The sequence below is a fragment of the Astyanax mexicanus genome, chromosome 12 (genome assembly GCF_023375975.1).
Source record: "Astyanax mexicanus isolate ESR-SI-001 chromosome 12, AstMex3_surface, whole genome shotgun sequence".
Lineage (NCBI taxonomy): Eukaryota > Metazoa > Chordata > Actinopteri > Characiformes > Acestrorhamphidae > Astyanax > Astyanax mexicanus.
This window is the reverse complement of record NC_064419.1, coordinates 46,079,755-46,092,139: the sequence shown is the minus strand read 5'-3', so window position 1 is coordinate 46,092,139 and position 12,385 is coordinate 46,079,755. Positions and strand designations below refer to the sequence as shown.

The 12,385-nt window shown below is 38.7% G+C and overlaps 1 protein-coding gene across 1 annotated transcript in view; it reads left to right on the top strand.

The window, feature by feature from the left end:
• The window catches only part of agbl4 (AGBL carboxypeptidase 4), a 678,742-nt gene that overhangs the window by 149,800 nt on the left and 516,557 nt on the right, over positions 1–12,385 (top strand). The gene's annotated exons all lie outside the window — the stretch shown is intronic.

The following is a 12,385-nucleotide window of genomic DNA, read 5'->3' as shown; positions in this document are numbered from 1 at the left end:
CAACTGCTTACAAAACCAGTATAGAGCCATTGATATCAGTATGTAAATTGATGTTTAATAATTGATTGATTATCTTAACTCAGGTAAAGACTTTAGAATGTCCACAACTGTATAAGTTACGAGGTGTTATCTTGTGAATGTGTACCAGGATGCTCATTGGGTGGTAATGAACTGTGACTAGTGGCCTTTTACTAGAATTGCAGTGTTTTTTAGCTTCTATGGAGCATGAAAGGGAAAAGTGGTGCTATATTGTAACATCAGTGTAGTTTACTTATTTATTTATTGTTTTTGTGTTTGATTTCATGCTGTTCTGTTGGTGGAGAGTATTCTCGGCTTTGCTACTGCTCACAGTGGAGCTTAAGTGTTTTAAAATGAATAGAATAGTACCTAACAGACAGTACATCCTGTATCAGGAGCTAAGATGTTCCACTACAGATCTGTGGGGAGCTTAGTTCTCAAAGGCTTTTTACACTTTTTCTAAACTTTACTCAAGTTTGTCCTTTACTTCTTGTTCTTCTGATTAAGGTTTGTTGGGATTTGGCTTGAAGGTTTTATGAATTTCTTTCTCTGAACTGCTTGATACGTTTTTGTTTTAGTGACCAGACCTTGGGAAGAGTCTAGGCTTGTTTCATATTGTTTATGTAGTTTGAGTGAATTATAGCTGATTTTGTGTTAGATATTTTTAGTGCTACAGTGGATAAATTGAACAGCACAGTTCTGAATACAATACAAAAAGATGGAAGTGTTGTAAATATATAACTTATATAACTTATATATCCACCAACTTCCAAAGAAGGGGAGCTGCATCTGTGGTTGAAGGCACTACATTTAAACATCTAATAACATCCACCCAAATTAAATCATACTTATGCTGTTTTAAAACAGAGTTTAATAAGTGTTTCCCCTCTTTAAAATGGTAAGAGCAGACATCCACAACAGTACAGTACCTTTGTCTAAAGTTTGGACATGATTTTTTACAATGTAAATTTAAAATTGAAGTCTATATTAAAGCTATACAGGAACACTTGCAGAATTATTCTGTAAATAAAAGTGTTACACAAACCAGAATATGTTTTATACTTTAGATTCTTCTAAGTATCACATGTATCTTTGAGGAGAGATCTGGTGAGATCTGGTGAGATTTTAATCTCAGTGTCTTCATGAGGGAGAGTCACCTGGAATAGTTTTCTCAGCGTCTTAAAGGAAGGAGTTTCTGGAGGTGCTGAACAATAGTTGCTGCTTTTCTTTTCTTCACACTGTGAAGCTCCAGCTCATCCCAATTAAATCACCTCAAATCACCATCTCAGTTCATCAGGTTTAGATCAGGGGATTAATGTGGAGGACAAAAGTCCCTATCGTACACACTGCACAAGATACACCGCAATGCTCCACTAAATTAGTGTCAGAGTTTAGAAATAAATCTACACTGATGGGTGTGGTGGTCTGGAAGTGAGGTGTGTTAAGGTAAAATTTCTGGCAAGTTTTTATCTTGGCGGCGGTAAATACAGGTGTGCCACTGACTGATTAAAACTCTGACAACAGTCAACAGTCAGCCACCCAATTCTATCTTAAAACCCGACTTTAAACTCAACAATAAACAGAATAAAGAATAAAATAACATTCTTGTTCCTTTAAATGAGCTGCTAGTGTATCTTCAGTGTGAATATGCAGGTCAGTATCCTCTGCTGAGAAGCACAAAAGCACTGCACTGTAAAGACTCAAACGTGCCAATGTCAGAGCTCCCCCGACTCTTAAAGGGAATGACAAGTAATACACTGATTGGTTTATTTCACGTTATGCCCAAAACACAACCCTGATTAATTAAAAGAAGTAGTATGTGCCTTTTGCACGTTTAGAGTCGCGCAAGGCGTGTTTTTTGCGTCCTCACGATATCAAAGACGCAGGTGATATTTAGGTATATTTAGATATTTAGACAGGTTCCCATCCTGTATCTTTAAATTGAGGCTGTTTTCTTCTTAAACTGGAAGAATCATTAAGAAAACTAGAAAACTGCAGAACTTTGGATGGACTGATACTGTCAAAGTTCTTCTTCATTGTCTCATTGGTTTTGGCATTATATCGTTAAAACTAAGATTGGACTAAGAGTTCAGATTGATCTGGCTGTCTGTTTATTATTGTTGGTAAGAGAGGAAGATGCCTCAGCCTATACTCAGCCTTACTCTCTCTCTCTGTCTCTCTCTCTCTCTCTCTCTCTCTCTCTCGTTCTTATCCACTCTCTTCTTCCTCTCTCTTTCTCTTTGACACTTTAAGACTTTATTGTTTACCTATCAGTCTCTGTGAGCTCCTGTTTTACTGTTTACTATGTAATTCCATATGTGTCCCTTAATCGTTTTATAGTATTACATATGAATCTACAATGTAGAAAATTGCCTACAATTCCTTCTAAGTAGGCTGCATTTCTCATATCTTAAACACAGGCTGTTTTCTTATTTCACTATTAAGCCCTTTGGAAAACTTCAGAATTTAGCTTTGGCTGGACTGATACTGTCAAAGTTCTTCCTCATCGTCTCATTGGTTTTGGCATTATATCATTAAAACTAAGATTGGACTAAGAGTTCAGATTGATCTGGCTGTCTGTTTATTATAGTCAGTAAGGAGACGTGAAAGAGGAAGATGCAGCATCCTGTCTCTCTCTCTCTCTCTCTCTCTCTCTTTCTCTCTCTTGTTTTCTCATCCGCTCTCTTCCTCTCTCTCTTTCTCTTTAACACTTTGAGACTTTATTGTTTACCTATCAGTCTCTGTGAGCTCCTGTTTTACTGTTTACTACATAATTCCATATGTGTCCCTGAATCGTTTTCATGTCTTTAATATGAATCTACAATGTAGAAAATTGTCTACAATTCTTCCTAAGTTGGCTGCATTTCTTATATCTGTCTAAATATCATAGGTGATATTTGGACAGGTTACCATTCTGTATCTTAAAATAGTGGCTGTTTTCTTCTTTCATTATTAAGCCCTTTGGAAAACTTCAGAATTTAACTTTGGCTGGACTGATACTGTCAAAGTTCTTCTTCATCGTCTCATTGGTTTTGGCACTATATCATTAAAACTAAGATTGGACTAAGAGTTCAGATTTCTGTTTATTATTGTCGGTAAGAAGGCGCTTTCTCATCCACTCTCTTCCTCTCTCTCTTTCTCTTTGACACTTTGAGACTTTATTGTTTACCTATCAGTCTCTGTGAGCTCCCTCTCTGTCCAGAACTTTCAAGCCGAATCATAAAAGAGGCAGCGCAGCTCGGGCTCGGCTCCGCGGCTCCGTGTAGCTTTTTGCTTGCCTTTGTCAGTGTGTCTGTTCCTTCAGATCCATAATTGGAAATTTCCTCTCCTGAGCTGTCAGTCAGTCTCGCGGTGTAGCGCGTTCTTTTAAAGACTGCTGGGGCAAATGGAGCATTGTCTCATGGCCAGGAGTGAATTTAGGTCGGGGGCTTTATCTAAATTGAATATCTGCCTTGTTTTTTTTTCTTCTTTATTTATATAGAATGAGAAGAATGACACATTGAAGGCTTCTGTGTGTGTGGATGTGGGTATATACACGTGAGCTTGTGCATACATTTGTGTGTGAATGACTGAGAGAGTGTATATATATTTATATATATATGTGTGTGTGTGTGTGTGCACATTTTAATGACTCGCAGCTCGCGTCTTTGAAAGAAAAAAAAAAGTGACAGATAACAAAAAGCAGAGAAATATGATTCGGGTGAGCACTTGACAATCCTCGGCAGGAATATTCCGCCCGACAGTGCGTTAATAAAGGAAACAGCATGCGGCAGTGATTAAAGTGGTTGAAATTTCAGTCCAGCCTCCGCTCTCTTCACAATGCGTCTCTTGCTGAGCGCTCGTCGTGGGGGGTGACTGCTCACACACAACGTGTAATACCCAACGCTGTCAACACTGATGTGGCTCGGAACAAGAGGCCCTTTACCTTGTTTCCAATCATCTTTAAACCTCAAACCCATTCGCTGTGGAGTAACACTGTCTCGCTATTTCAGTTCCGTTGCATATATAAATTTATATATATATATATATATATATATATATATATATATATATATATATATATATATATATATATATATATTGTTGCGGTCATTACAAAACTTTTTTTGTTTTGTTTTTAGTGCTGTTTAAAAGCACCAGCTTTACAATATGCATATATTTTACTGTTTGGATGAAAAAAAAACAGTTCTACTAATGGACCTTTTAATTGATTTTTTTTAATAGAAATCAATATACTTGTGCATCTCGCAAAATTTGAATATCATTGAAAAGTTACTTTATTTCAGTAATTAAGTTCAAAATGAGAAACTAAAACAAGACTAAACAGAACAAGAAAATAAACAGGAAATAAACAAGGAAATAAACAATTAAAACAAATGCAGGATAGACAAAACAACAGAGGTTAATGCAAAGATCGACAGAGACACACTGAAACAGCAGGACTATATATATATAGGAAACACACACACAAAACTACAAACACCTGGGAAGGTAACGAGGGGGGCGGAGTTACAAATGAGACAAGAGGAGAGTACATGTGAACGGAAAAGTACAGGGGAGCACGAGGGAACAGTTAAACAAAAACACAGAAACGACAGAGAGCAGGCGAGAAAGGAGACACAACTTATATATTATATAGATGTATTACACACAGTGTGATCTATTTTAAGTATTTATTTATTTTATTGTTGATTGTTGATTATGGCTTACAGCAAATCAAAAAACCTAAAAGAAACTCTGAATATTAAATAAGACCAGTTGGTACTTTTGGCAGTGTGGGCAGTGTGCCAAGTCCTGCTGGAAAATGAAATCTGCATCAGGAGCTGCAAGCATGAAGTGCTGTAAGATTTTCCAGGAAAAAACTGCACTACCTTTGGACTTGATAATAAAACACAGTGGATCAACACCAGCAGATGACATGTCTCTCCAAACCATCACTGATCATAAGTTTTTATAAATTTTACATTTCATTTGTAAATCAAGGGAGCAGAGTCTGGAGGAAGAGTGGAGAGACACACAGTCCAAACTGCTCGAGGTCTAGTGTGAAGTTTCCACCAATCAGTGATGGTTTGGATAAAGAGACAAGTCATCTGCTAGTGTTGATCCACTGCTGTATCTTCTTTGGGATGCTGTGACGTGACACAAGTGCGTAAAGATGTGTGATGTGGCTTTAGAAACTAAAGCAAAACCTACGAGACCTCTCTGGTTTTAGACTTTGGATTTACACCATTTATTCCATTAATTATTGGTTATTGGAATATTGTAAGGACTGCTTAAGGAATGGTTTTGTGTCTTTTTTAAGAAAAGAGCCTTTTCACAAAACACTTAATTTAGTATTAGCCATTTCCCAGTATTATATTTAGTATTGTCAGAGGTTTATACATTTTATATAACAAATTGTTTCCCAAGGTCTGAGTGATCAAGGTCTGTCAGCTCTTGTGACCACATGCACCAATTTAAGGTGCTGCCCTTGGTAGACGGCTACAGTAGGGCTTCAGCTGACTGTACAAAGCACGCTGAAGTCCCATTTATCAAATTTGAATTGAAAAGCGCTCTCAAAGTATTTCAAAATACTATTCTCATGCAGCGTGCCGCCGCCTTTTTGTTCTTGAGGGGAGATATAAAAGTAAGAGTGCTTATTGAGTTATGTCTTTCCTTTAACCTTGTCCTTTTATAATGGAATTTTTAAGAGGAAATTACACTTTGGGAAAGAGGAGCCGAGACAGAAGAACAATGTTGGCCTCAGATAGAGCGAGGGTGTTGTCATTACTTTCAGCACTGATAACCCACTGGGGTCATAGGCTCCTGTGTGTTTTTCTGATGGGATGTACAGTATGTACTTACCCAGTACCCAGCCTCTCTATTGAATCAGTCTGAAAGGTAAGTTGGCTGACCATGTGATCTGATGCATAATCAAAGTTATAATTAAAGGAGAACTCTGGTGTAAAATGGACTTTTGTTGTAGTAAAACATGATAAAAAGTACTTACCTTTGGTGAATAGCCCACCTCCGCTCTCCCACAGCTTTCAGAGATACAGTAATTGATAAATTGATAAATCTCTTTTTACACCGTTATTCCTAGGGATGTAGGTTATGCTTTAGGTTATAAACAGTGTTTTTAATAACCTTCTTATGCAGTTTTAAAGTTGTAAATGCCTTGTTTTAAATAGGGGCTCTCCAGATTCTATCAATGAGGTGTGGAGCTACTTTGAGCTGGATAACAGTGTAAAAATCGATTTATCTGCAGGGGCAAGAATATGCCCCATGTCACACATTATAAAGCATGTTTGGACAAACTGTTAAAATTACTAGATCTTGGAAAGCTGCAGAAGAACGGATGTGTGCTATTCATCAAATGTTAGTACTGTTTATCATGTTTTACTACACCAAAAGTCGATTTTACACCAGAGTTCTTCTTTAAGGTAGTAAGTATAGAATTATTATTAAAGATTTATATGGAAAACAGTGTAACACGTTGAGTTTCCCTGTGTTATAGCAGTCAAGTATCTGAAAAAACCTAAGTTCAAATCAAATCAAATCAAATCAAATTTATTTGTATAGCGCTTTTTACAACAGGTGTTGGCACAAAGCAGCTTTACAGAAACATGATTACAGGACAAAGAATCAGGCAAAACATTAAACATAGAAAATACAGAATACAGAACCCCCAGTGAGCGCGGAGGCAAGGAAAAACTCCCTCAGAGCTGCAGGAGGAGGAAGAAACCTTGGGAGGACCAAGACTCACATTAAAGGGGGGACCATCCTACCACTGGTCAAACGGCTTTTAAATAGAAATTTAAAAAGTCTTTTATACATCTATATAGGTTTTATGTACTCAGGAGTGTAATAGCGCCACTAATGGCTTGGGTGTAATCTGTAGTGGAGAGTAAGATGGTCGATGAGCAGCTGATCTGTGGTGGTGGTGGAGAAGAGCTGACTTCAGAAACTTCCATCAGTCTGGCCGGACAGGAGATGCGAGAGCCTGAGGGTCCAACATCGGTATCGGGTCAGACAGGTGGGCAGTCAGTAACTCGGAGGAAGGCAGAGAGATGGAATTAGTTTTGACTGGATTTATGCAAAACTGAGAATATTAAAACATTATCAGAGTGTGGCTAATGACTCCGGCAGAACTGAATAAAACAGCCTAACTAAAGGCAGAGAGCCAGAAGGTAACATAGACATGGAGGCACCCTGAAACACCAGCATCCACCCACTCCACCGTCCACAAACCTGAGTGACCGTGTGCAGTGGGAGAACAACAGCACCAGCATCTCAGTTTACCACAATTTCCTCTGTCCATGAACCCCTGAATCTGCAGCCTTATCTAAAGGGAAAAACATTAATTACCAAAAGCTAAACTAAACAAGTAAGTTTTCAGTCTAGACTTAAAGATTGAGACTGTGTCTGAGTCCCGAACATATTCGGGGAGATTATTCCAGAGTTGAGGCGATTTATAAGAGAAAGCTCTTCCTCCTGCAGAGCTCCTCTGAATTTTAGGGACTACTAAGAAACCAGCACCCTGAGATCTAAGTAATCGTGGTGGTTCATAACAGGAGATGAGGTCTCGTAAATACTCAGGAGTGAGCCCGTGTAGGGCTTTATACGTTAACAGGAGAATTTTATAGTCTATGCGGAATTTGACTGGAAGCCAGTGCAGTGCTGATAGTACTGGACTAATATGGTCAAATTTTCTCGTTTTAGTAAGGACCCTGGCTGCAGCATTTTGAACTAGCTGAAGTTTATTTAAGTTACTGCCGGAACATCCAGACAGTAGCGCATTACAATAATCTAGCCTTGAGGTAATAAAGGCATGTACTAATTTTTCTGCGTCATGCAGTGATAGGGCATTTCTTAGCTTGGCGATGTTACGGAGGTGTAGAAAAGCTGTTCTAGTAACATTAGATATGTGTTTATCGAATGCTAGATCTGAATCTATGATAACTCCAAGGTTTTTAGCTGCTGAACTAGGGGTGGCTGAGAAGTCAGCCAGATTTAGCATTAAGTCTGATAATTTATTTCTAGCAGCTTTGGGGCCTAATAGGAGAACTTCTGTTTTATCACTATTTAATAGGAGGAAGTTGTGCGACATCCATGATTTTACATCTTCTACACAATCCTCGATTTTCTTTAATCTCACTCTGTCATCAGGTTTGGCTGATATGAAGAGCTGCGTGTCATCCGCATAACAATGAAAATTCACATTGTGTTTTCTAATAACTTTGCCCAGTGGGAGCATATATAATGTAAATAATAACGGTCCTAATATAGAGCCTTGTGGAATTCCATATCTTACCTTGGTATAACTGGAAGACATATCATTTATCCTCACAAACTGATAGCGATCGGTTAAGTACGATTTAAACCATGCTAAGGCAGTTCCGGTTACACCGACCATGTTCTCTAGTCTTTCTAAAAGGATAGTATGATCTATTGTATCAAAGGCTGCGCTCAGATCGAGAAGTACGAGTAAGGAAACACAGCCTTGGTCGGCGGCTATAAGTAGATCGTTTGTTATTCTAACTAAAGCTGTCTCAGTGCTATGATAAGGCCTAAATCCAGATTGAAATTTGGTTTCTTGGAGCATAAGGTGCTTTGCAAAAGATTATAACACCTGTATGTATAAGAGGTAATGTGTCAGTTTGATGTCAGCAGATGACATGTCTCTCCAAACCATCACTGATCATCAGTAAATTAAAAAAAATGTTGATTCTACAAGTAAGAGACTAGTAAAGGTAGCCATCAAGACCCCTGCACCAACTCTGAAGGCATGATACTTCCACCACCATGTTTCACAGTGCGAGGATAGTGTGTTTTAGGCGTCCACCAAACAAAACGTCAAATCCAATGGACAAAAAAGCTCCATCTTGTTCTAACCAGAACAAAGAACCTAGTTGTCCTCAGAGGTTTTAATTGTTTTTGGTTGTCAATATTTAATCATCTTAGATGCTTTTTTCAGAGTAGTGATAAAGGTTTTCATTTTCCAGCAGGACTTGGAACACTGCCCACACTGCCAAAATACCAATTGGTCAAATTTTAGACACTGATTTTTGGGTTTTCATAATCATCAACAATAAAAGAAAGAAACAGTTCAAATAGAATGTGTAATACATCTTTATACAACAGTTAGTTCCGACCTCACAATCTGATTGGTTAAGAAGTGTTCTAGTCGTGCTGATATATGTGATGACATCACGGCCTTCTCCTACTAAACTTGTATCACTCCGCCAACGCGTTGCCGAGTAACGGCGTATACACACAGGACACCCGCAGCAGCGTTAGCTTAGCACAGGCTAGCGCTCAGCCGCGGCACGCTTGCCCGCAGCTCTGACTCGTCTTTTGTGGAAAAAGGGAAAGAAAATCGCTCGGCTAATGCCGTCTGACAGCCAGAACGCTAACCAGCCAGGTTAGGCTAGGCTAAGCTAATGCTGAGTTAAAGCAAGCTACGCTAACCTAACCACAGTCCAACCGGCTAGCTAAAACCAACACGACCCAGCAAAACAAGCAGAAATGCTAAAATGCACAGCGTTCACCTGAAGACGACTCCACGGAGCAGGAGAGGAGAGTATTAGCGTTATTTCACGCTCCTAACATTACCATCTTCACTTATTCCCAATTTTGATTTAAAGCTAACTTTCGTGGTGTTAGTCTGTATGAACCATACACCGTTTTGTAGTTAAGTTTCAGTTCTGTTACAGTTGTGGTGAACCTACTTTTTGGCGGAAGGCTCAGTCCATATTAAAGCATATTCAAACTGAATTTCTTAAAGTTCTTTCATTTATTTTCTTTATTCATTTTGTAAAAATCACGGCTGTGATGATCTACAGTACTCGCCTTCGGCTCGTGCCTACGACCGAATCATAGCCGTGATGTTATTCGTGAAAACACACTCCCTCTCGTGTTCTATTGCTTAAATATAATATATGAGTTTCACATTTTGAACTGAATTACTGAAATAAATTTACTTTTCAATGATATTCTATGTATATTTTTTTTTTTTAGATGCACCTGTACTATAGTGTATATACTATCCCGTGACTTTTGGCGTGTCCAGGTAGTGTGACCATTGTTGTTAGTCAGCGCTAGGTGGTAAGAAAAAAGCCAAAACAAACAAAAGAAATCCCATTAAAGGAAACAGCACAAGTTGAATGGTTTCCGGCCAGCAGCTTGTCGAGTAATTTGAAACAGTTTGAAACACCTTCTGGCAAACAGGGTATGCCTTTTTGTCTTTTTTTGTCAGTTTTTAGCGACTTTTTCTTCCCTTTGCTGGTATGTTTTGGCCTGTTCTTGCTGAAGTTGACAGCTGTTTGAAGAGTGTAGCACCTTCTGGCAGGGGAAGGGGCTGATGAGGGGTGTGTGCTAAGGGTTAGCGGAATATTAAAGATGGGAGAGGTGCTGGATGACTGACACTTAGACAGCCGCAAAGTGGCCCTGCCAATCAGGTGACCATAGCAAGCTTATTTGCTGTGTCTTTCACTGTCTCTCTCTCTCTCTCTCTCTCTTTCTTTCTCTCTCTCTCTCTCTCTCTCTCTCTCTGACTCACCAACATCTCACTGTCGCCACTGTCACAGCCTAATGCCATAAACACAGCAAGTGCAAAATGCGAGACACAAGCTATGACTGAGTACACACACACACACACACACACACACTCACACACACACTCCCTATTTGCGTTTTAGGGCAGTATAGGATTTCCAAATCATAAAGTGGAATTCACACATTATTCACACAGAGGACAGATGAGGAACAAGTCTTATATTGTCACTGTCCTGTAAAAAACAAAAAAAAAACACTTATCTCCATTTTTGTCGGTTTTCAATTCACTACATCATTTGAACAGACAAACTGTCCCTTACACTGTGCCAAAATTTCTTGATGAACAGAACAATAGAAACTGTTCAAAATAACCTGAAATTAACTCTTTTCATATTGACGTCCATTGAAAGTTCACAAGGTTTTTTCTCTCTCCTGTAAAGTTGCTGTTTTGGAGATAAGTGTTTTTCACTGGACAGCGACGATATGCTTCCTTAATCACAGCCTATTTTTTATCTGTACTACAATCACACTCTGTAACATGTACATCTACACCCTGGGACTCTATTAACATTTTACTGTATATCCTGTATATTCACACTCCTGGACACTACGCTACTTACTTAACTTAAATATAATACAGTCATATGAAAAAGTTTGGGCACCCCTATTAATCTTAATCATTTTTAGTTCTAAATATTTGGGTGTTTGCAACAGCCATTTCAGTTTGATATATCTAATAACTGATATATTTCTGTGCTTTTGCATACCTCAGGCGACTCTGTTTGTTTTGCTTGCAGAAATGGCTTCTTTCGCATCACTCTCCCATCCAGCTTCTCCTTGTGTAAAGTGCGCTGTATTGTTGTCCCATGCACAGTGACACCATCTGCAGCAAGATGATGCTGCAGCTCTTTGGAGGTGGTCTGTGGATTGTCCTTGACTGTTCTCACCATTCTTCTTCTCTGCCTTTCTGATATTTTTCTTGGCCTGCCACTTCTGGGCTTAACAAGAACTGTCCCTGTGGTCTTCCATTTCCTTACTATGTTCCTCACAGTGGAAACTGACAGGTTAAATCTCTGAGACAACTTTTTGTATCCTTCCCCTGGACAACTATGTTGAACAATCTTTGTTTTTAGATCATTTGAGAGTTGTTTTGATGAGCCCATGATGCCACTCTTCAGAGGAGATTCAAATAGGAGAACAACTTGCAATTGTCCACCTTAAATACCTTTTCTCATGATTGGATACACCTGGCTATGAAGTTCAAAGCTCAATGAGGTTACCAAACCAATTTTGTGCTTCAGTAAGTCAGTAAAAAGTAGTTAGGAGTATTCAAATCAATAAAATGATGAGGGTGCCCATACTTTTGCACCGGTCAACTTTTGGTTTAATGCATATTGCACATTTTCTGTTAGTACAATAAACCTCATTTCAATCCTGAAATATCATTGTGTCCATCAGTTATTAGATATATCAAACTGAAATGGCTGTTGCAAACGCCCAAATATTTAGAACCAAAAATGATTAAGATTAATAGGAGTGCCCAAACTTTTTCATATGACTGTACTTGCACAGGTTTATGTTTAGTATTTGTCGTATCTGCTGATACCTGCTGTCCCTTATACTTAATTTATTCTGTATTACTGCACTACCTCATATCTACAGCTGGTTACGTTCACACTGTCTGTCTGTCTGTGTGTCTGTCTGTCTAGAGGGCGCTAAAACTTCTATAATTCATCAGGATTTATAGTAAATATACCTGCATACTGCTTGAGATGAATGTGTCCCAAAATGCATTGCAATTCTCACTATTAAGCAACAACCCCACCGTTTT